Source organism: Alosa alosa, chromosome 5, assembly GCF_017589495.1.
Source record: "Alosa alosa isolate M-15738 ecotype Scorff River chromosome 5, AALO_Geno_1.1, whole genome shotgun sequence".
NCBI lineage: Eukaryota > Metazoa > Chordata > Actinopteri > Clupeiformes > Clupeidae > Alosa > Alosa alosa.
Window position 1 is genome coordinate 17196755 of NC_063193.1, and position 24473 is coordinate 17221227.

General features: G+C 43.7%; 1 protein-coding gene across 1 annotated transcript in view; it reads right to left on the reverse strand.

The window, feature by feature from the left end:
- Positions 1 to 11227, reverse strand: part of ncor2 (nuclear receptor corepressor 2) — a 117725-nt gene extending 106498 nt beyond the window's left edge. Inside the window, 1 exon segment of the mRNA XM_048243487.1 lies at positions 10817 to 11227. The gene's annotated coding sequence lies outside the window, so the exon portion shown is untranslated.
- Positions 11228 to 24473: the final 13246 nt, after the last annotated feature.

The window sequence follows — 24473 nt, forward strand, 5'->3', positions numbered from 1 at the left end:
TCCCTGCATGTAACTGGCGTCAATGCCGCGACTCCTTTTTGGCTATATCTGTATCTCTGTCGCTCGAAGGCCTTGTATGCATTGTTCGCAATTTTAAGACGCCTTTTCATCTGCAATGACTCCTATAAATGTGGCGGGTTTACGCTCAAACTATTTTTCTGGTGAATAATTATTTCGGACTGAACTTGGTGAAGGGAAGTTTTTCTAGGCCTATCGTAGGCAACGATAAACTTGATCATCATCTCGGGCTCGTCTGATCGGTTTGCTGCTGCCAGCCGCCGAAAGGCAGTGGGGAGAGGGGACATTTATCTCGGCCTATGTGACCACACTGTAATGCAACTACATCCACTCTGTTTATCTGACGGGTCTCTGACCTGTCTCTCTCTGCAGCACACGCATTTTCAAATTTACACACAGGCACTGGGCCACGGCCAATTAGAGGGGAGGTCCCGCCCTTCACTATCTGTGATTTGTTTAAACCACAATATTGGCCAAATATGTGTGTTATTGAACCAAAGTTAAAGTTTCAATGCAGACACTTTTTCCTCTCTCGAATAGCTGGTTGCACCGGTGCGACCTCCGATTTTTTTAGTTTGAAAAATTAGGGTCGCACTCTGGAGCCCTGTGTTGGCATCCTAAAGAAATGATTCCTGTTCGCAGAGCCAAAAAAAATGGTATAAATGACCACTTTCTGTCACGCCACTTAATTTACATAGAAATATCAATGTCAGAGTGAATCAACATCTGTTGTAAACAAAAGGCCGCATGACTCAGACCTCTGGATCGACTAGAACAAGAGTACTGAAATTCAGCTAATGCAAATGAGTCATCAGAGCAATGTAGCCTGGAGAGCGTGTCTGTTGAATCGAGGTTCATTTCCAATTCAAGATGTCAAGGTATAGGCTAACTTTCCAATTTCTTGACTGTATAGGCTACACCAGGCACGTAAATAGAAGTATTCTGTTCATAGAGCCTATGCTGCAACAATTACCTCCCACTATAACCAATGGAACAGGCTACAGTTGACAAGTGGCACGTACATTCAAATAAATTAGACCAGTCCTCTAAAAACTATTTTCATGGTCAGCAAACAGAACAATTCAATTGCACACCCCCAGTGTAGGCCGACTGTTAGTCCCAGATCGCAGAAGACAAGTGGTGTCTGCTCATCTGATGAAGCCTTGAATGTCAAGGAGACAAGAGCAATTTAGAACACCCTTACAAAGGCTTACGGCACTCCTACGCACATGGGCAAACGGACTGCACAATTAAGTAAAGGTCACCTCACCACAAACACATACAAAATCACATAAATGGCAGAAGATATAAGAGTGAGGCTGAAACAACTACAGGGGCCCTAAGCTTGATGTTTGGTTTCAACCAAGGGCTCAGCCTTGACGTTGAGCTGCCATACTGTACTGGCAGTGCACCAAACAAATTTGCAGGCTAGAGTTTGTCAACCCTGAACTTTGCTACAAAAACAGAAATCGGAAAACAATAACGATCGGTCCCTTTTTGTCAAACATTGGCTTCAAAGGAGCATGTTTGCAGAGAGAGAGAGAGAGAGAGAGAGAGAGAGAGAGAGAGAGAGAGAGAGAGAGAGAGAGACACAGGCAGGCTATAAACATGAGCAGACCAAGCCTGGCACTGTCCAGCACGGGGGTTTGGGGGGGCATTGGCACACATATAGGGCATCCAGCCAAAGCCCCCAGGGCTACATGCTTGGACCACTTCCAGCAGGTCTATTATACACACACACACCAAATCAACCATGAATAATATCAGTCTTTCGTTGACTTTTCCGCTTTCAGTTCAGTCCGAAACAGTGATTGTGTACTTATGGAATCGACCATTCCCTTGTTTCTATAGACACACAGGCCCGTTATCCCCTATACATCTTCACTCAGCACGCGCACACACTTTTTATCTTCCTCTCATTCCCCTCCCCCCTCTCGCTCTTTCTGGATGTTATCCAGTTTCCTGGAAATGTCGGCACAGCAGCTGTGTTGGTGGGGAGATGGAGGGAGCGAGTGAGAAAAGGAGGGAGGGAGGGAGAGAGATTGAGAGAGAGATTGAGAGAGAGAGAGAGAGAGAGAGAGAGAGAGAGCCTGGGAGGGAGGGAGCAGGTTATAAATCTCACTGCAGAATGGGACTTCTGTCTGAGTGGGCCACAAGAGAAAAAGCAGCATTTAGGATGTCCGTGCCACATCTATAAAAACATGCGCCGCGCTCAAGCAACACACACACACACACACACACACACACACACTGTAGGCAGGCACAGAGTCAAGCAACCCATTTCCATACAAGGGCTGAATTTGAGGAACACACACACACACACACACACACACACACACACACACACACACACACACACACACACACACACGGCTGACAGGCAGACTACTACTACATATGGATCTTTTTTAGTGTCCCAGCGGGCAAAACACAAACAAGCAGTAAAACACAAACGTGCAGTTTCCATATAGCAGATAAAAGGGGGAGAGGCTTCTCTGGGACAGGCATCTGAGAGACTCTCTGGAGGCTCTCTGGAGGCCGTGAGTCACTGGGGGTCACATGCCCGGTTCAGCTGCCCAAGTGTCATTTCAGATCTCCATCTTGATAAGCAGGGGCAGGGGAAGCTAAGGTGGAGTGTCTCCTCTAATACAGGAACTGGATTTTTTTCACACACACACACACCTAAATGTTCTTTGAAAGCTGGCATGCAGGGAGGAGAGCCTGCTGTTTGGTGTTTGGAGCATTAGTGCAGCTGTCTGCTCTGATTTCTCTTGTGTGAGGTGGATGAGTGGGCTCTCCCTGCGGAGGCCATAGAGGGGAGACAGAGAGGGAGGGAAAGGGAGGGGAAGGAAGGGAAAGAAAGAAAGAAAGAAAGAAAGAAAGAAAGAAAGAAAGAAAGCCAGAGAGAGGGAGCTCCGGCTAGGAACTAGGGCTGTTATTAGGTTCCAGACATTAATCCAGGACTCACACCAAACTCAGGCACTGGCAGAGACAGGTGGAATTTGTGGTATTCTACTACTAGAGAGCCCAAGTTAGCCTAGTGTGTTGCTTCTTTAATGGAATGACAGTGGGATATCTGCTACAGGTCTGGTCCACTTTCCAGTCCTCAGTGAGGAGATACATGGCTGAATCCACATAGAGAAAAGCACTAAAGAACACTAAGGAAGAGAAAGGAATGCAGCTGCTCGCTCCGAGAGCCAAGGCAGGACACATCCCCTCTGCAGCAACTGGGGTCAATGGCGGCTCAGCAGGGGAGAATGGCCACCATCTTGGCACAAAAAAAATGCTGAGCCCAAAAGAGACTTATCGAGGAGAATTGATTCACTTGCCTGTGTGCGTGTGAGCGAGAGGTCTTGTCCATAGCTGTAGGCCTGCACCAGCCCCAGTTGAAAGCCTGCCTTCATGCCCTATCCGGTAGCGGCCGAGGGTGAAAATAGCTTCCCACATCACAGACCCCACAGCTACTCCAGTGACTTGGCGTTCCAGATGGCATTTCACAGCATGCCCACATTTCAGGAGCATCACTTTCAAGACCTTTCACGCACAAGACCAAGCAGCCACCACTTACCTTTTTCCCTTTCCCATTCCCAGCCCCTCTTGTCTGGGATTGAATCAGGCCTCCATTTCCCCATGATAAACATCAGAAAATTCACCAATAAAAACTGACTTAAGACTCATGGTGGCAAATGATGACAATGAGCCAGCCGTAATTTGAATGAAAAAGAATCTCTTTTCTACAGACACAAGTAGGCTAGATGTCCTTCACTAACTGTGATTTCACACAAACATTGGACCAATTTATGAAAATGACTGCACTTTCTTGGACTGATTCACTGAGCATACCATAAGTATGTCTTACATTTAAATACCTGAGGTGACCTCCTTGCAGTTATCTCAACTGCCTAATTACTCAAGGAAGCTTTCAGGAAGAGCAAACAAATATGTGCAGACACTCCTTGGACCTTTCAAAAGCAATTACACACTAAACCTTCAACAGAGTTGGGGCCGCATTCCACACACACAAGTTAAAGTACAGACTTGTGCACATGTGTGCACATCACAAGAAAACACATAATTCAAATACTCTTAGAAATACAAAAATGCATTTAAATACAGTTCAAGCACACATATTATTATTCAGACACACACACACAGTTCAAGCACACATATTAATATTCAGACAGACACACACACACACACACACACACACACACACACACACACACACACAGAGACACACACAGAGACAGAATGGTGACACACACACACACACACACAGAGACACACACAGAGACACACACAGACACAGAATGGTGACCCTCTCTCTCCTAAGCACATGGGATGAATAGCCTGGCTGCCACAATAAATCCTCCTGTTTTAATTCAGCTGGATTCTTGCTCTGTCCGGCCCAGTGAGGGATAGCCCTTCAGGGCCCCAGGACTCAGCCACTCTCCCACAACCTTCCCCGTTCCTGGAAAAACAGATAGCCGACCGCGCCACCAGAATGACCCTATACCAGGCTTGGAATTTCACCATTTTAGGGGCAAGGCCACTTGGTCTTCAGTTGGGCATATTTGGTGGGGGGCACATGTCCACATGTCAGGGCACCAAGGCCAAAGTTAACTCTATGTCTCTATGTCTATCGCTGTGAATGCTAAGATTATTATGGCAGGCCATAGGCTAATAAAATCCGCTATTAGTCAGACGCAGACCAGAATATTGAAAGAAGGGCGCACCAAGGCCACTGTGGCCTGTAAACCTCTGATTTTCAAAGGGGCATCACGGCCAACGCATGGGGCAACGAGGGCCATGGCCATTGTGGCCACCGTGAAATTCCTACCCTGCCCTATACTATTCTAAAATGGAGATAAACCAACGGCGCTTCACACCCAGACCCCCGCCCCCACTCACACACACACACACACACACACACACACACACACACACACACACACACACCTCTCGTGGGAGCTAGTGAAGTCTCATCTGTGCCAGATCTCTGATGAAACAACCTCATTCAACACACGTAATCCACCCTTCAACATCTACAAAGAAAACACCACTGAGAACATGACTTCCAACAACCAAAACAAAATAACTTGTGCAATTTTTACAGCCTGGAGGCAAAGCTAGATGTGGTCACTAAAAGCTTATCTGCCATCTTTAAAAAGGAACAGAGCTAATGAGATGCAGATAAGAGACTACGGTTTACAAGCCATCTACACATCTGTCTAAAACAGCTCAGAGATCCTTCACCTTTGTGCAGTGGTTCTTCAAAAAGGAAACCCAGCATTTCTATAAGAACTAAGACCAGACATAAAATGCCCAAATGTCAACTAATAACAGACTTGAAGAAATCTCTATATAAACTGATGGGCCCAAAAGTAGTTAAAGGAACTACTAGGGAACACACCCCCCCGTCTCATCAGCTCAGAAGACATGCAGTGACTGTACAGGACGCAGGCGGAATTACTCAACGCTCACATTCACATGGGCAAGGAGCAAGGAGGGGGAAAACTTCTCACACAGTAAAGTTCGCCTAAATTTCAGTAATGAACTCCACATGGTCTGGGAGGGTGAGAGGGAGAGAGAGAGAGAGAGAGAGAGAGAGAGAGAGAGAGAGAGAGAGAGAGAGAGAGAGAGGAGAGAGAGAGAGAGAGAGAGAGAGAGTCTGGAGATGAGCCACAGCCAGGGATGAATGAGCTCGGTAGCACAACAATGACCAAAAAGGAAGGGCACAGCTCCTGGTTAATGGCAGCCCTGTTTGCTTCCCACTTTTTACCATAAATGTCCATTGACAGTCTGATGAAAAATACCAAATTGGTGACCTGGAACCAGGACAACCTTTATACAAAACTTAACCACCTCAGAATAGTAACTCTTGGCACTGTAAATTCAGACGCAACGGGAAACAGAAACCAGAGCAGGACAGTAACAGAGTACATTTACTTGAGTACAGTATTTGAGTACAATTTTGAGGGATCTGTACTTTACTCGAGTATCATTTTTGGGGAGTACTCATGACTTTACTCAAGTACATTTGAGAGGCAAAAATTGTACTCTTTACTCCACTACATTTCTATCCATAATTGTGAGTACCCGTTACATGTATTTCTTGAATTTCCCCTGGGGATCAATAAAGTATCTATCTATCTATCTATCTATCTATCTATCTATCTATCTACTTCTTCTAAAAAAAAAAAAGGAAAAAAGAAAAATCTCAGAAAAAACCCTTAATTTGTTGTTTCCCTCTCAAACGTGATTGGATTGTGCGCCACTGATTAGGACAGCCTATCAGCAAATACCTTCAGCTTTCCGCCAAAGTCAACTCCATGGTCAGATTTAGATAAGAGACGAAACCATGGACGAAACAATGGATGAAGACGCAGCAGGTCCATCCCGGGAATGTGCCAACCTGTGGCCCCACCTCGCCAGACTATTTTAATTTTCTGAACAAGTTAATGATAGTTTTCGCTTCAAGTGTTTCAATAACAAAATAGTATTTTTTATTTTAAATACATGTTTTAAAAATACTGACCATCCCTGGCAACATGGTAAAAAGATGAAAATGATTTTACTTTCAATTCCTTTTACATTCTCCAAGGTATTAACATTAACATTTTTCATAACTCCATGTAGGACGATTCTGTACATAAATGTAAGCACTGTGGCAGTAGTAATGCAATATTTAGAAAATGTAGACTACTCTTGTACTCTTGATACTCAAGTACTTTTAAAAACAAGTACTTCAGTACTTTTACTTAAGTAGACATCTGACTGTTGTACTTTTACTTGTACTTGAGTAAAATTTAGCAAAGGGTATCTGTACTTTTACTCAAGTAATGAAGCTGTGTACTCCGTCCTCCTCTGACAGAAACACATGATATCACATTGTTTCTGATATTGCGTTAGAACAGACAGTTGCGCAAGGGCTGTTGCAGAAGTCATTTTTGCTGATGTAGCCATGGTATCAAGCTACTGTGTCTTATCAGCAGTGCTGCAGGAATATCCACAGTAGAGGTATTGACATTTTACACAGAATAAAGAAGTACTGCCCTTTCTCATGAATCATGATTACAGCGATAGCAATCATGATTATTTATTTTTTCAGCGATAGCAATAAAATAATATTTCTTTTAGTAGGCCCAAGATAATATAAATTGCCTACATGCAAATGAAACACCATTGGTTTTAATGCGATGTCACCTAATTGAAAAAGAACTGTGGCCAGATTTTCTCATCAGTTTTGAGCTGAAACATTTGATAATTTGCTGCGCAGTTGATCAAGAAACCGCGGATCAAACCACAGCCATTCAATGCGGCGCTGCCTGAGAGAAACTGAAACTAATTTCCTGCTATTTATGTAATTAACAAACTTAATAGAACGACGTTGTTTTTGAACTTGAAACCAGACTGTATGATACACTGTATAGCATTGAGTATTGTGGTGGCCTATAGTCAAATTCAATATAACGCCAATTGTACCAATGGGAGCCCTATGACCCTTAAAGTAGTAGGTAAAGAAGTTTGAGAAAGGCTTTTCCAAGAATGCATTATTTTGAAGACCCAGTAACTACAATTTGGGAAGGACCAAAATTGTACTTTTTTTACTTTGAATCTTGAAAAAAAAAAAAAAATATTGACCTTCAATGGAGCAAACAAAAATATTTTTAAGGATTGATACAAAATGAAAGCTGAAAAGGTTACATTTTGAGCTGAAACAGACATCAAACAGCCATTAAGATTGTTTTTTTCAGTACTAACTACAATGGGAAGTTGATTCAAGGAGCATTGTAGTTGCATTAAGATTGTTTTTCAGTAGTAGCAAGTTGTAGTTGCTGTAGCAATATTAGGTAGTCTTAGGCCTTCCCAGTCTTTCTGGACACATAGTACAGTGTGCAATGTATTTACAGTGGTGCTGTAAAATCATAGTGGTTTGGTCTCCCTCTGCGCTGGCACATTGACACTACCACCACAAGTGTGTTCTACAAAGGCAAAGAAAGAAGAATGGTGACTAGGAGAACAGAAAAAACAATATGGCCAAAAATGGGGGAGCCCCCATGCATCACAACACCTTCCCTGACAGGCAGACAGCCAAATTGACACTCCCATACTAGCTTCTGACTGTGCGTACACACCGCCGCCGACTTGAGCTTCCAAAGAAGCTCTGGTCGCCCTGTCAAGGACGCTCGTCAAAAAAGTATAGGGAAGCTTTGGACGCTTTGGCCGCTCTGACGTGACAGAACATGATCAAACATAAAATGCTATCTTAATACTTTATTCTATTTGATTGTTTGCTGGTCGTTGGTCGCTGAACCGCGTCATAGCTCATTACCATAAAGTTGACTGACTTTCAACTTTCTGCTTGACGCACAAGTCGCTTAAGACGCCCAAAAAATGACGCCGACGTATTTGCCGCTTCTGGCAGTTGAGAGAAGCCGGCTTCCATTGAAAATGAATGACTTCCTGAAACTTTGGAAGCTCAAGTCAGCGGCGGTGTGTACGTACAGTGAGAATTTGGTGGATTGCCATGTCGTTGGTGTACCATGTCTTAGTGTACCCACAACTCTTTAAGGTTGCAGTCTGTTAAGGGTGTAACTCCTTGTTACATTTCCAATAACTAATATGCCAAGTAAACAGTAATAAGTGCCAATAAGTGATGCAGTAATAGAAGTAAACACGTTATTGAACAGTAGCTTATTGCTTTGTTTCAGGGGACAAGCTGAAGAGCATGTGAGCAGCTAGAGGGACAGAGGTGATGGAAGCGGAGGAGAGGGAGAGAAGACAGAGGGAAGCACCGCTTGGTCATGCACAGCAGAGCTTGGGTGGAACACACCAGTTGAGAGGAGTCTAAAATAATGTGTTGTTTTCAGGAGACATTCCTGGCACAGTGTAGAGAGAGAGAGGGAGAGGTTACCTAAGGCCATTTCTGTTTTGGGTTGGGGGGTATTATTGGCTCAGATTATCAGACCAAGCTTTGTTCGTTGCTACGAGAGGCAATGGGAAAGAATGCATTATCTGCTTTAAGAAAACTTCAGGGTTGGCCGCTTGTCTGTAATGTAATTCAGAGGTCGGAATCTCGTTTTAGAATCTTCCCACTGAATTTTGGGAGCAACTGCTGACAGCAGCATTTAAGGTTTACTGTTGTTGGCTTGGGTGTTATTCTAAGGGGAAACACAAGGTTATACTTACTAGTCATATGTACCATACAGTGGTGCCCTACCCGTTAAAGGAATTCAGAGAAACTAAACAACCAGACTTCGCCACATGCATACTAATAAAAGTGATGATAATTAGCAGCCGTCTGCAAAAGAGGGAAAATCCGAGGCTAAGTGCATTGCCGGTGAGTGTGAAAAAATGAATTTTGCCCATTTAACCGGTGGACAGTGAACGCATGTCAACCCAGTGAAATCAACCTGTCAAAACTTGGCGTCAACTGTTCTTTCAATCATTTTACGTTGTATTAACCATCTCGTTTGCTGCTCCCAAACACGTATTCCGTTACGTAACAAAACGGGCAAATCCACCAACTTTCGGAGATGAGCAATAGTTTACATCTAAATTTAGACATACCACAACAAATCACGTCCTAGCACGAGCAAGTACCTAGAGTAATACTAGGATTGATTTAAATATCGAGCAAACGAACCATAGTAATAGCTCCGGCGCATCAGATAAAACAGTGGCGGCACATCAGAGTACATTCGCTCTCAATGCATTGATACAAGCCAGCAGTCTTGATCAGTTTAATAGATAAGAACAGCACTTCATGCGGCAGTGATTTCTTATCTCGTTCTAACATAACACTGTAACGTTAACAGAGATTAACAAAACTGAATGATCACCGTGTTCCCATGCCCTTTCGATAACAGGATATTGGTCAAGATTAATTGTAGAATGTGTAAACGGGAAAGTTCTGCTTAACGTTAGCTACCACCCTCAAGGATAACGCTACTGAGAAACAAAAACAGCGTTAGGCACAAATGACTGGCTGACTATATTTGTTATACTCATTAAGGGTCTGCTAACTATAATAACAACAAGGGATTGTATTCATGGCAACGTAAAACGTTTGTCGTCATATGTTCCGCTTAGAAGCTATTTACGTTAGTCAACGTTGGTCAATTAACTAGCTTCTGGGCCATTGGGCAATCGACTAGCTAACGAAAGTTATTTGGCACTGGGTGGTTGCCGACACCATTCAAGATAGCCGGCTAACTAACCAACGAGGGTAGCTCGCCATGCACAAATGACTTGCTAACCAATTAGCCATCTGCTCAACGGGGCTGCTTGCTAGCTCACAAGGCATACAACAAAAACATCGACAAGCATCCCTCGCGTTCGTTAAGGGTTCGTGCAACCCGCTTCCAACAAGACAACGCTGTATTAGGAAATGGTCAAACAACACTTGACTACTCAGCATTTGGCTAACCAGACAATATAGATAACTGGATAGCAAACGTCAACAGGACAACATTAACATTGACGCTAAATGACATTACTAGCGAACCAACTAGGTAGTTATCGAAGCTAGTCGGGGGTCTGGGTTTCCGCCTTGTTTTGTAATGTTAGCTGTGGCTAGGTTTCAAAGGCGAGTGGTTTGTGAACGCAATTACAGGGCTTCTCACAGACTATTCCAACGGCAGCTAGCTACCTAGCACATGCTAGCGTGACAACCCAGCACATATGGGGAGGGAGAAAGACAACTAGCTAGCAAGCTATCCGCTAGCTGGGTAACGTTAGTTAGCTCACTGGCTAGCAAAACGGCTAACAGACAGTGATTAAAATGTTGTCTTACCTCTGTTTTAAAATAAGGTGTTTTATAGCAAGCAGAATTCTTCTAGTTTGCTAGTTTTTGTCGGATGAGAAATTGAATAATAATCCACACAAAAACAAAGACGATGTTTTCGCTCACATCTGCTCAGCGCAGATCTTGCTAGGTACTTGTGAATGTCGCTCCAGCTCCGAGTGAAATGCTGAACCGCCTCTCCCTGACAGACCTCTCGATAGGTCGTACGTTCTCGCGCTCTCTTGGTCTTTTCCTTTTTTTGCTGTGATCGCCCACTCATTTCATCCCAATGGCCCTTGCCAAGTATATGCTTCCATTCTTCTTTTTGAATCTCGCCTTGTCCTTAAAAATCCCGATTCGCAGAAAAAAATCTCAGTCGCTCAAAAGACTGCTGGACTGGATCCCCGTATTGAGTAGTAGTTTGTGAGACCGTTCAACGTCAAGTGCATTTTATTTTATTTCTTAAAGGGCCAGCACACAGTACATATCATTGAAGAGAGGAATACAACGAGTAGGCCTACACCCATCCGATTTTGTCTGAGAAATAGTCTGTGGGCATTGTATTAAGTCTATGTTCTTTTGAATGTGATAGCCCAGTCTAACCACAAAACAAAATTTTTGATAAAGGTCAATCATTATATTATTTGTTATGAATATGACATTGTTTTTTGTTAATTCTGGTTGGTTGCTTTGGTTGGGGTCACATAGCCTGTAATAGCATAATAATAACATGCTGGCCTCGCTTTTAATGCGGAAGTATAGTAACATACGCTGGAATATACTTAAATCTCTATGCTGAAAGCCAAAGCAATGTCCTATTTCCGTGTATTTTCAGTGTGCAGGAGAGGTAAAATAATACATTAATAACAGGAAATGGCGCAGCCATCTGATTATCCCCTAACCCTCATGGCTTTACTGCTCTGTTTGCACAGGGGGGCCAGGCATGTATGCTTTTGGAATTGCATTACATAGTAATGTTTGTTCATGAACTCTCACTCTTTCTCTCTTCCACACACACACACACACACACACACACACACATTGTTCATGTTCACAATGTTCACAAAATGAAACCCGTTGCACACATCAAATGTATATGATCACAGTCACATATTCCACATTCACAACACAAACAAACAAAATGACTTCAACAGACCTCTGTCCAAATCACACCCGAACACACACACACGCACACGCACACTCCTGTTTTTGCAGTTTCTCCTCAAGATCCCCTGCATCTGGTTCTTTTGATGCCTGGGGAGAAACAAGCTGTTTATACGGTGTCCAGCGTTGAGTAATGATGTCAGGGATGATCAGAGGGTGGCATGCTGAAGGGCTCGGCGTGTGACGTATGAGCTCGTCAGTGCCCTCTCACTGATCTGAGACCTTCTCGCAGAGCATAGCTCACCTCTTGAACTATCCACCTCCACTCTCTCTGCCCTTTTGGTCATCAACAACGTGCCGGACAATTAGCTAAACTCAAGCACTCATTCATTTCACAGTGATCAATGTGTAACGGTAAAATTGACAGTTGTAGTCAATGGTAGCTATAGCTGAAAAGCTTGTACAGCTCTTGTGATCCAACAGGACCTTGAATCAATGTGAGACCACAAGTTTGAGTCTGTTAGTGGAATGAAGTGTGGTACAAAAGGAATGCAGCATCTTTCAGGGCCGTGCTACAATGGAGAAGGGACTTAACAACAAGGAGATGAGTTACAGTTGAGTTGATGCCATCTAGCCAATTCAGCCTGGGTGCAGTCAGAAGCAGAGCATCTGCTGTAGAACAGCTTTCTTACTCCCAGGCAATGGTGCTCTTTGGCTCCACAGCTTTTATCTCATAACTGATTTGCATGTTGACATTTATGCTGAACAGGTATCACTTTAACCTCTATCTGACAGAGGAAATAATTAAAGGAGGGAAAGGTCTCTCTATCTCTCTCTCTCTCCAGCTTCCATGACAAACAGGCCTCTGGCTCATTTTGCCAATTTATTTAAGAGCCTTGTATGCATGCCAAAATGAGACCTTGGAGATGGACATTAATTAACATACCATCATGTATGAAGAGTAAGAGGAGCAGCACATGATCAAATGTATGAGAAAAGATCTTAATGGCACAAAACAATTCATACACATCCACTATACTATCACACTAATTACAGTCATAAATGTCCTTGGCCAAAGTCCCCTGATGTCTGTTTGGCGTGTGTAAAGTTTGATGTTAATATTTCTGCATGTTTTCCCCTTTGAGGGCAGCTCTAAGGGCTGAATGGTTTGTCTCAGATGATCTCATCCCTGAACCAAATGGCTGCTACCAGCCTTCCGTTCTCTTGTCAAATCTCAGGCCAGGTTGGATCTGACCTACATTCTCGTTCCCATGTGGTCACCATGATGTCAGATCGGCTTGTTTATCTTCCCTCAGCCTTTCACTTTTCTCTCTCTCTGTCTCTCTTGCTCTCACTGCTGTTTCATGCACAATCCCTCCATCCTTTCATCCGTCCATATCCCCCCATATTTGCTCACACCATTGCTGCCTCCCCTCTATGGCTGCCACTCGTTCTCCTCCGCTGGGTAGGAAAAGAGAGTTGTTTATTCGATCTAGCCTTTCCTCCTGCATGCTGGGTGGTGGGGTGTAATCTAGTTGGCCATCTCTGCGATGCCCAATTAGTTTTGCCTGCACTGGAACGAGGGGGCTCCTCAGAGGCCAGTTTGGTAGTGAGGCAGTGAGACTCATTAAGGATGTCATTCACTTCACACACAGAATACAGAGCTTTTTTATGTAACCCTGTTGTGTGTGTGTGTGTGTGTGTGTGTGTGTGTGTGTGTGTGTGTGTGTTAGAGAGGGAGAGGAGAGAGAGAGAGAGAAATATGTTTTGTTTTTGCTTTGTAAGTTTAGCAAAAACCTTCAGACTAATGGGATTTCATTTAGACTAATGGGGCTTTTATTAGACTGAGCACACACACACACACACACACACACACACACACACACACACACACACATTGCATTATCGGAATAGTTTTGTCTTTGTCTATTTCAACAAGGCTACTTAAGGTCATTCATTTTGCCAATACAATTACTGGGATGACAATTACAGGGGAAACAAATATTTTACCTATAACATACAAATTACGCCTACTATAACATACTATAACATCCCCTGCTTTGTGAACTATCACCTTATTTGTAGGTGACTAGTAGGCCACAGGGAGAAAGCTAAAGGGAGAAGAAAGAATAGAAAAAATAGTAGAGTAATAGAGAAAAAGAGATAAGCCTGTAGGTCAACTTAAATTTTATTTTGTCAGACAGTGAAGGACCAGGTATAGCATAATATGCTTGAGAAGAAGAAGAGGAACATGTTGTGGCTTAGATTTTACTTACAGAACTACTTATTAGTCTGTAAATCCTTTTTGGGGAGAGTGATATGGTCTGGGTTTAAATAGTGAGATTCAAACAGAGTGGCTAAATTTAGTGCCAGTGTAATTACATGCCAGGCTCTTATGTGGCTCTGATGGACGTCCAGGCCCAGACCAATCTCCGTCTGCCTACTGAGTACTGATATTCATTACAGCCTCCAGAGAGCCCCGGCTGAACATTCCACAGAATTATCCTCTCTTCAAAGAGACAGACTGAGAGAGAGAGAGAGAGAGAGAGAGAGAGAGAGACAAAATTAGAGGACAGAGAGAGGGATAGAGAGAAAGAGTGAGAGAACTAATAAGGAAGGGGGCAAGGTTTTGCAGAGGCTTAGAGCGGCGTTTAAAGTGTAAAAGCGGATCAGCGACTAGCTGTGACTTCTACTGAGATTGGGCAATGCGGTGCCCCTGGAGCGAGGTGTTACAAAAGAATGCTTCTCACTCGACTGCGCGCCACGCCTGAGCAACGGCACCACCACCGCCAGCCGTGTGGAAGTGTTGTATTTGTTGTAATATCCTGTTTTGACTTGCAATTTCTGTCTCAGCGGTAAGCACTTCCCATCAACATCCACCTCTATTTCAGCTCAGACTGTGCTTTGCTGAAGTAGGGCACGTGTGTGTGTGTGTTTGTGTTTGTGTGTGTGTATGTGTGTGTGTGTGTGTGTAGCCTACATGTATGAGACACACCACACAATCATGCTTGGAAAGCTTATACCTCTATCTGCCTAAATGTTATTAATAATAACTCAGGGAGTCTAATTAAATTTAATGTGAAAAGAATGATAAACTGAGTGTATTGCTATAAGAATTGGTATGGGAGGGCTGTAGTCAGGATCAGGGTCTTCTTTTCAAGCATCATGTGTTAAACACTGCCATTTCTCAGAGGGGCCTCTCAGGTTCAGGAATGTCCAGTCCTCCCCCAAGGGCTTGACAGGCAGTACTATTGCAACACACCTGATTAAACTGCTTAACCCTTGTGTTATCCTCAAATCTTACCGACACTCTTTATCCTTGGGTCAATTTGACCCCAGCTAAATAAACCCTCAGAAAATGTTTATAGTTAGTATTGTTACCCAGTTTTTTTGTGACAGGTACTTAACAAGAGTGTAATAACCACCATCAAAAGCCCTACAAAACAATCCCCAAACACACCTTTTATGAACCTTGGAACCCTGGCTGGCAATATTGCCCATCCAGTGTCAGCAGCCCAAAGGCTTGCTGTTGCTTCCCCTTTTGACTTATACAGTCCTGCCAAAATGACTTATATGTAATATGTACTTGTGTATGTCATAATGATAATAACAATATGTTCTCATACTATTCAAATAATAATATCCATAATGTGTCAAATATTCATGTATCCTATGTTTCATACAGCTGGGGTCAAACTGACCCCAAGGAACATCAATGTACAAAATATTTGTTCAGAACATTGAAAACAAATTATTGTACAAATTTCACGCTAACCCTTCCCTTCAATTGAGGAAAAGTCATGAAACATGAAGCAAAAAAAAAAAGTGAACCATATATTTTATGACGTTAAACGTTGCTTGGGGTCAAATTGACCCCGAGGATAACATGAGGGTTAAGATTTAACCATAGCAGCCAGAGCTATGTCTCCTCAAGACATTATTTTGTGGTCTAATGACCATGTGTAAGCAATGATTGAAGCAAACTATCAACACAAAAATAGAAAGAAACTATTTACTATTTACTAACACTGGTTTTAGCCGTTCAGGTGTGCTAATCTAGAAAATAATTATAAAATGTGCAGAGGAAGAACACTCCAGTGCTTATCAGTTGATGATCACTACATGATTCAGCGATTTCATTCACACCATTGTCAAGAAAGGTATGAAGAGCATTAAGTGTGAGTGATAAATCAGGTGTCTGCCAGAAAAGAACAACCATCGCCTCAGGTTGTGCACTCTGCCCTCCTTCACACACACACACACACACACACACACACACACACACCACACACAGCAAGTAACCACATACAAGTCCATGTTTTTGTTCTTCAAAGGAACCTTGGAGTATTGCATTGCACGTCATAAGTATCCATTTCCCTCTCCTGATTGTCTTCATTGGCCTGTATTTGGGCATTAATGTAATGCAGGCTTAGGTCATGCTGGCAAGTGGATAAGTATAAACAAAACACATTTCCCTGAGGAGGGAGCGAGTCTTACACCGAGAGACAACAGCGGGTGTGTTTGGGCCCGCTGCAATGTAAACCCACATCTCCGGTTACATATGCAGCTTATGTTAGTGAAAGGTGACCGGCTGCTCATGCCTGCAGCGGTGCGGACGGACATCTGTGTTGTGTTTTAACTGTACTATGGGCACAATAAGCCAAAGAGGTCACTCGGTTCATACAGTGTGTGTACAGTGAGATATGTTCATCCCTGCCCAGCGATTGCTTTGATAGATATTGTAGTTGTGAGAAAACAAGAGCAAGAGGAGGTTATGACTTTACAAGTGAGGCTGAGTAGCTTGATATAGTGTATGTTTAAAAAAAAAAAAATGATAATGTTTGTGTGTGTGTGTGTGCGAGTGTGTGTGTGTTTGGGGGGTGGGTTATTGAGTTAAGCTGTTATGTGACTTGTAATTGGTTCGGTGTGTGCTGCATGTGCTAAGAGCTTTTTGCTTGTGCTTGTGAGTGTATGTGTGTGTGTGTGTGTGTGTGTGTGTGTGTGTGTGTGTGTGTGTGTGTGTGTGTGTGTGTGTGTGCATGCACACTTGATTATATCTAATTATGTGTGTGAGAGGGCAAGAGGGAGCGTGTGTGTGCGTTTGTTTGTGTGTGTGTGTGTGAGAGAGAGAGAGAGAGAGATGGAGATGGAGATAGTGTGTGTGCTAGTGTGTGTGTGTGTATGTTTCAGTGTGTCAGGGCGTGTTGTGTACTCAGGGAGGGAATGATGTCTTTGTCTGTTTGCATGAGGAATTGAAATTCCTGAGAGGAAGCGGTGATGACAGGAAAGTGGCAAGCAGAAGAGAAGAGAAGAGAAGAGAAGAGAAGAGAAAGCAACCACCCAGTGCACGACAATGGATGTGTGTGTGTGTGTGTGTGACAGTGCTTGTGCAGGCGTTTGGGATTAAATGAGTGTGCGCTTGCATGCAATATGTGCACATGCATATCTACTCTCTCAGTGTACATGCCAAATCAACATGTTCTGTTATTGGATCGCTTATGCCTGTTTCTCTCTCTCTCTCTCCCTTCCTTCATCCCTCCCTCCATCCCTCCTTCTGTCTCTTGGTCTGTGTTTCACAGATGTACCCACTGACCGCCTGCATAGCTGAAATTCCAGCCCAGCTTCCCGTGTCTGCCTGCACCTGGACCACTGCCAGAGCCTCTCTCTCTCTCTCTCTTACATTCTTCCTCCCTCCATCCCTTCCTCCCCTCTTCCTTTTTCTCCTTCTTTCCTCGCTCCTCTAATCAACTGCATGTGTTACCTTCAGCAGGAGCACCCTGGACACAACAGCAGCCAGTTTGGTGTTAGTGGTGAAGCAGGAGGGGGATGGAGAGAGACAGAGAGGAAAGAGAGGGGGGGCAATGTAGCGGTGGCATAAACTCAGCGAGACCGTGTTAATAGCCAGAGAATTAAGAGGTAATAAACAAGATGATATGTGGATTTTCAGAGTTTGCTGGTCATTTGATTCAGAGCATTGATTCAAATGTACCTCCCAGAGGCCAATGAGGCCACAGTATTCAAGCGCTACACCACAAATTCCCCCAAGGACAAATTTAGAAACACACACACACACACACATACTTGCAGACACATGCACACACACACACACATACACACACACACACACTTGCAGACACACACACACATATTTTTAAGGACATAGGCATATTCCTATTACGCTTTCCTGGCTTGCCATGTTTCACACCATGAGCATATTCCGCCTCCTCATCCCTTTTCCTGTGTACAGCAGGTTCCTGGTGTGGAGTGGGCACTACCCTGTGCCAACTCTGCCCGCTTGGGGCCAGCTCTGTGTCAGCTCTGCGTGCTGGGCCATCTGTCGGCTCACGCCTGCGGTTGTCTGTGCAAACCGAGCCATGGGGGACTTTACCTGGACAGGGTCCAAAGGTATCCTTCTTAACCACAAACGAGAGAGCGAGAGAGAGAGAGAAAAATAGAGAGAGAGAGAGAGTTAAGAAAGATAAACATAAAGAAAGAAAGAGGGGAAGGGAGTATTGAAAGAAATTAATAAATAGAAAGAAAGAAGCAAAAGAGAAAGACGGAGAGAAAGTAAGAGTCAAAGGAAGAGAAAAAAGATTCAAAGATGGACAGAGAGAGAATCCCTTGTGTACTGCTCGACATCCTGTCCCTGTTTTTTCAGATGGGAGGAGCCGCGCCTGTTTAACCGCACATTCACAAACCTGTGGATGTTGGAGGGGGAAAAAGGCACGCATGTAATATTTACAAAGACCAATCCAGAAGGTCTAGGGACGGGAGGGAGGGAAGGAGGGACTGGACTGTTTCCCCCTACCCGCCGCGGAGCACTTGGCAGACAAGGACACTGGAGAAAAGGAGAGTGAAAAACAATCAAACCACAATAAAAAGAGAGGAGGGAGAGGGAGGGATGAGGGAGAGAGAGAGAGAGAGAGAAAACAGGCTCAAGGTGAAGTGAATGGTTTTCATCAATGTGACGACATTGACAAAACTTCCCATGTGACAGGAGGAAATAGGGAGATTCAACATCTGGCGGGGGGATTTTCCCCCCCATTCAAAATATTTATTTTCCAATGCAAACAGTAACATCATCTGGAGCTGGGAACAATAGCTGACATTATGGTCCAAAACATCTGGGACTGTTGATTTCTGGGTGCAGGACAGAGCCATTTGCGTCTTTTTATGACCATATGTGTCTCTTCTAATCTTCACAGACACTTTACCTGATATAATCAGGTTGTAAAGCTTCTCAGTGCTCCTTTAGTAACTTTTAGTTTAGTTATTTCCACCACAAGCAAACCCTTTAGAGGACAGAATATTTCTGATATTATATTGGACAACTGGAACAATAATGAGGGATAAACAGTCTGGTCTTGGGGACTGCTCTGGAAGCTGACTAGCAGTCACATGCTGCCTCCAGCTCTCTCTCTCTCTCTCTCTCTCTCTCTCTCTCTCTCTCTCTCTCTCTCTCTCTCTGTGTGTGTGTGTGTGTGTCTTTGGCTCGAGTGGGATTGTATTTGTAAGAGGTGTGTTTGCATATGTGTGTGTATGTGTGTGTTTTTCTGTGTGTGTGTGTGTGTGTGTGTGTGTGTGTGTGTGTGTGTGTGTGTGTGTGTGTGTGTTTTTAACTCTGATCTGTGGCTTGATAAGTTGGACACACAGCGATACTCCTGCAGAGTCTGAGGTAGTATGGGGCCTGCACACACAGACACAGACACACACACACACACTCACTTGCACACAGACACACACACTCACTTACTCACATACGCACACACACACATACACACACAGATAAACACACACATACACACACATATGCAAACACCGCTCTTACAAATGCAATCCCACTCGAGCCAAAGAATTTAGCCCCAGCACAGTGCCCCTGCTTGGGGCGAGCCAAGTCAAACAGCACTCCCCTCAGGAAAACCATATCAATGTCTCTCCAGAAACACACACACACACACACACACACACACACACACACACACACACACACACACACACACACACACACACACACACACACACACACACACACACACACATAGAAGTTTGGGTGGGGAACATCTGTTTGTAAATGACTCACAGAGAGAAAGAAAGATGACAAGAGGGGTCTTGTGAACTAGAAAGTATTGTGACAAAGACACTGACCAGGAAAGACAGCACATACCACAAACCCTGAGTGAAAGAAAAAAAAACATGTGTATAAGAGACAGATAGAGAGAGCAAAAAGTGCAAATATGGCAGAAAGAGAGAAGAGGAAGACCAGGAAGGGGGAGGAGGAGAAAGAATGAATGAGACAGACAGAGAGAGAGATTGGGGAGAGTGTGAGAAAGAGTAAACAACAGAGAGAGAGAGAGAGAGAGAGAGAGAGAGAGAGGGTGAGTGAAAGAGGGGAGGGGTGCTAGTCTCATAAATAAAGCTAATGAAATGCTGGCTGATGTGGTGGCTGGGTCTTAGACCCTTTAGCGTGATTTACTCTCATTGGAGACACCAACACAGGAGGCACAGCCATTACCGCCGGTCATCAATAACTCAAGAGCAGTAACCACAAGAGCCCTGTTACTCACTAGCGAGCGAGCGCACACACACACACACATGCAAAGACACATACACATACACATCCACTCATGCTCATAAGACAGACAGATGCACATTTTAGACACACACACACACACAAACTAAGGCAAAGCTATGCAAACAAAACACAAAACTTTTCAGATAGATACAAATGCACACACATACATATATCTACTGATAGTGATCTGGGCCACGGGTCTCTCAATTATAGTGACATGACTAATGTCTTTATCCATGAGCTTGATTTTGTAGAGTGCATTAGGTGATCAATCTATACATATGTGTGTGTGTGTGTGTGTGTGTGTGTGTGTGTGTGTGTGTGTGTGTGTGAGTGAGGCTTCACTGGGCAGCACATGATAACCGCAGCAGGATGACATGTCTGATTTAAACATCTCCACACACACACACACACACACACACACACACACACACATACACACACACACACATCCATATGCAAGAGAGCAGAGAGAGAGCCTTTCCTATTAAGTCCACTCATGTAAACACAGACGCGTTGATTTTACATGCATGCATATCTGTTTGCCTGTATTTGTATGAGCTGTATCTACACTATGTGCCTGAGACTACAATGCAAGGAGGGAGATAGAGAGAGAAAGAGAGAGAGAGACTATTGGTGTGGAGCACAGCTGCTCTCTGAAGTGTTCATGTTGTTAGACAGGACTGACTAGAACTGAAGGTTCCTCTCAAGCACACTAGTGTACACACAAAATACACACACACACACACACACACACACACACACACACACACACACACACACACACACACACACACACACACTGTAGTGTAAAATCTAATGAAAAGATGAAATAGGGGAATTTACACTGCATGTTAAGATTCTACAGAATCTACTGCTTCACCATTCCTCCCTCCTCTGCTGCTTCACCATTCCTCCCTCCTCTGCTGCTTCACCATTCCTCCCTCTGCTGCTTCACCATTCCTCCCTCCTCTGCTGCTTCACCATTCCTCTCTTCTCTACTGCTTCACCATTCCTCCCTCCTCTACTGCTTCCTCCTTTCTCCTTTGTTCTATCCTTTTCTCTCACTCTTTCCTTTCCATCTTGTCATTCCCTAGCCCTCCCTGGACTCCCTATCTTTGTCTCTCTATCCCTCTCCTTTCTTGCACTAACCACTCCCCCTCCCTTCCTTCCTCAGTCTCCCTTTCTGCCTCTTCTCCTCTCTCTCTCTCTCTCTCTCTCTCTCCCTTCTTCCCTCCAGCCCTCTCTCATCCTCTGCCAGCATCCCCTTGTATCCCCCCCTCTCTCATCCATCTCCCACTTACCCTTTCCTTTCATTTCCACTTCTCTCTCTCTCTTCTCTTCTCCCTCTCTCTCTCTTCACCTTTCCCTCTCTCTCTCTCCCTTATGTTCTCCCTCTCTCTCCCCCACTCTCTCTCCCTCTTCTCTTCTCCCCCACTCTGCTCGGCTGCACTCTCTTCTGTTGTGTTTGAAGGGGAAGGTGGAAGCTTGGCAGGTCGAGGTGTGAGCGGAACACATTTCAGAGGTCCATTAAAGCAGGGGGGTTGAAACCCAGAGCAGAGCACGGTGGAAAAGTCATTTCGGACCCCCACATTAATCACACAACCCCCATATGCATTACACACACTGTGTCAGCTCATCTGGGAGTTGTACAGGCACACACACACACACACACACACACACACAGATTTCAGCTTGGAGGAAGAGCCGTCAGTACACCTGACCTGAGATGACCTATAACAAACACAAGGAAAAATTAGTTAAACAAGTTAGTTATTCAAAAAATTAGTGTGTTCACATTCAGAACGCATCATACATGTCCATAGATAGTATTCACTTACTATGCTGATGAACTATTCTTCGTCCATTTATAAATCATTTAAGGTATACAATAGACATTACAGTCAGTATACTATATTACAATATGGTGTGATTAGTTGTGTCTGATCTGACCGGACCCCGTCGCGCAGCGGAGGGGTTTTGTTCCGCCCTGAAGGGACTTAGTTTCCCAATAATGACCAGCATTCTATACATTATCCCGCTTATTACACGGCTACTTGCCAAAACGAAATAATAAACTCCCCACAATATGACTTTAGCCTACATAGCCTAGCCTATTTGTTACTGTTCATCGTGGCATTTGCTGAAACAAATAGTTCGCAACAACACACTGAACTTGAACATTCTTTAGAACACAGCTGATCAACCGTCTGCTTTCACTTTTGAAAGAATTTCCAGTCCTTGCGTAATGATATGAAATACCTGAATTAGAAGCAGAAACTCCGTTGCCATTGACAGCGGTCATTATTTTTTTCAGAGGTCCTTTCCCAAGAAATAATGACCGCTAGAACTTTGGGAAATCCCATTCAAGTCAATGGAGCATTCTACTTGCCTTGTGAAGAGCCGTGTAATAATACTCTGATAATGTTACTGTTTCTGCACTACAATGGTACCACACTGCACATAGCTGTACATACTGTACATATCTGTCTATATGGTTCATACTAAATATCCATATTTATTCTGTTTTTCTTATAATATATTCTGCTAATACACTGCATATATCTATATTATTCTTACTACTATTATAATGTTACTGCTACTACACTGCACATATCAGTACATGTTTTTCATACTACATAGCCATATTTATAGTTCTGTAAACCAACTACTGTTTGCACTGCATCATATATACAGTATATATATATATATATATATATATATATGGTGTCCTGTCTATGCACCACCTGTCTATATCACATTTCTTTTTCTGCTTTTTTGCACTTCTGGTTAGATGCACACTGCATTTCATTGTCTTTGTACTTGTACTCTGCACAATGACAATACAGTTGAATCTAATATAATCTAATCTAATCTAAAACACTAAAACATGTGCCATAGCTGTGATATCCAATTGTTATTTTGCATATTTACAAATAAGCCCCATTCAATGTTACATGATGAGTTTAAACTGGTCTATTTGAGTGTTGATAACATGAGACGCATGTGGGTGTAGGCTGTGAGCTCGCGCTCGAGTTCTTCAGTTGGTGATTATCCGGACTGAAATTAAATCAGACAACTCACAGAAGTTTGTCCATCTATTTTACAGGACACACTCAGTAAAGTATGTCACCCATGGTGTCAGCATGTACTCCATGTGTGTAACACACACACACAACTATAAACACACATATGCATACACTAACAAAATACAAACCATGGACCAGAAGTGTGTGTGTGTGTGTGTGTGTGTGTGTGTGTGTTGTGTTCCTTGATGGTTTCCACTTTCTGGGAGTGAGACTGCCTGGGTCATATTATTCTGGTAAAATGTAAGAGAAAAAGCCAGCAGCAGGTTCTGTAATTGAGTCACCTGATTCTTCCAGTCCCGACAGGAGAGTGTAATGATGATTTCCCCTGCCAGCCAGCAGGCAATTACCACAGGCAAAGTCTGAGCTCAAAGCACTGGGAGAGCTGCCATTAAGACAGCACCATGAGAGAGGGGAGGGAGAGAGAGAAAGAGAGAGAGGAGGGAGGGAGAGTGAAAGAAGAGGTTCTTAAAGGGAGAAAGAAAGGCTGTTGCTATTCCAGGGGAGGGAAGAAAGCAAGTTGATGACAAAGATGATATATACTCATATTCTTTTCATCCTCCTGCCATCCATCTGAGAGAGGAGAGAGAGGGAGTGGGAAAGGATAATAATAAAAAAAAAACAGACCCTGAAACTGTAAAACATTAGCAGATATGAGGGCTGCGTGAACTTGCACAGAGACCAGTGGTGTTGTCGCTTTTTCTCTCCTGTCACTTTCTTTCTCATCCCTCCCCTCTAGCAATCCTCATTATGTTTTGGCAGCCTTTCCTCTCTCTCTCTCCCTCCCTCTCTCTCTCTTTCTCTCTCTCTCTTTCTCTCTCTCTCTTTCTCTCTCCCTGAGTGCTCCATGAGTCATGGCTAAGGTCTTCTACATTACTTCTCCTTCAACAGGACAATGGAGAGG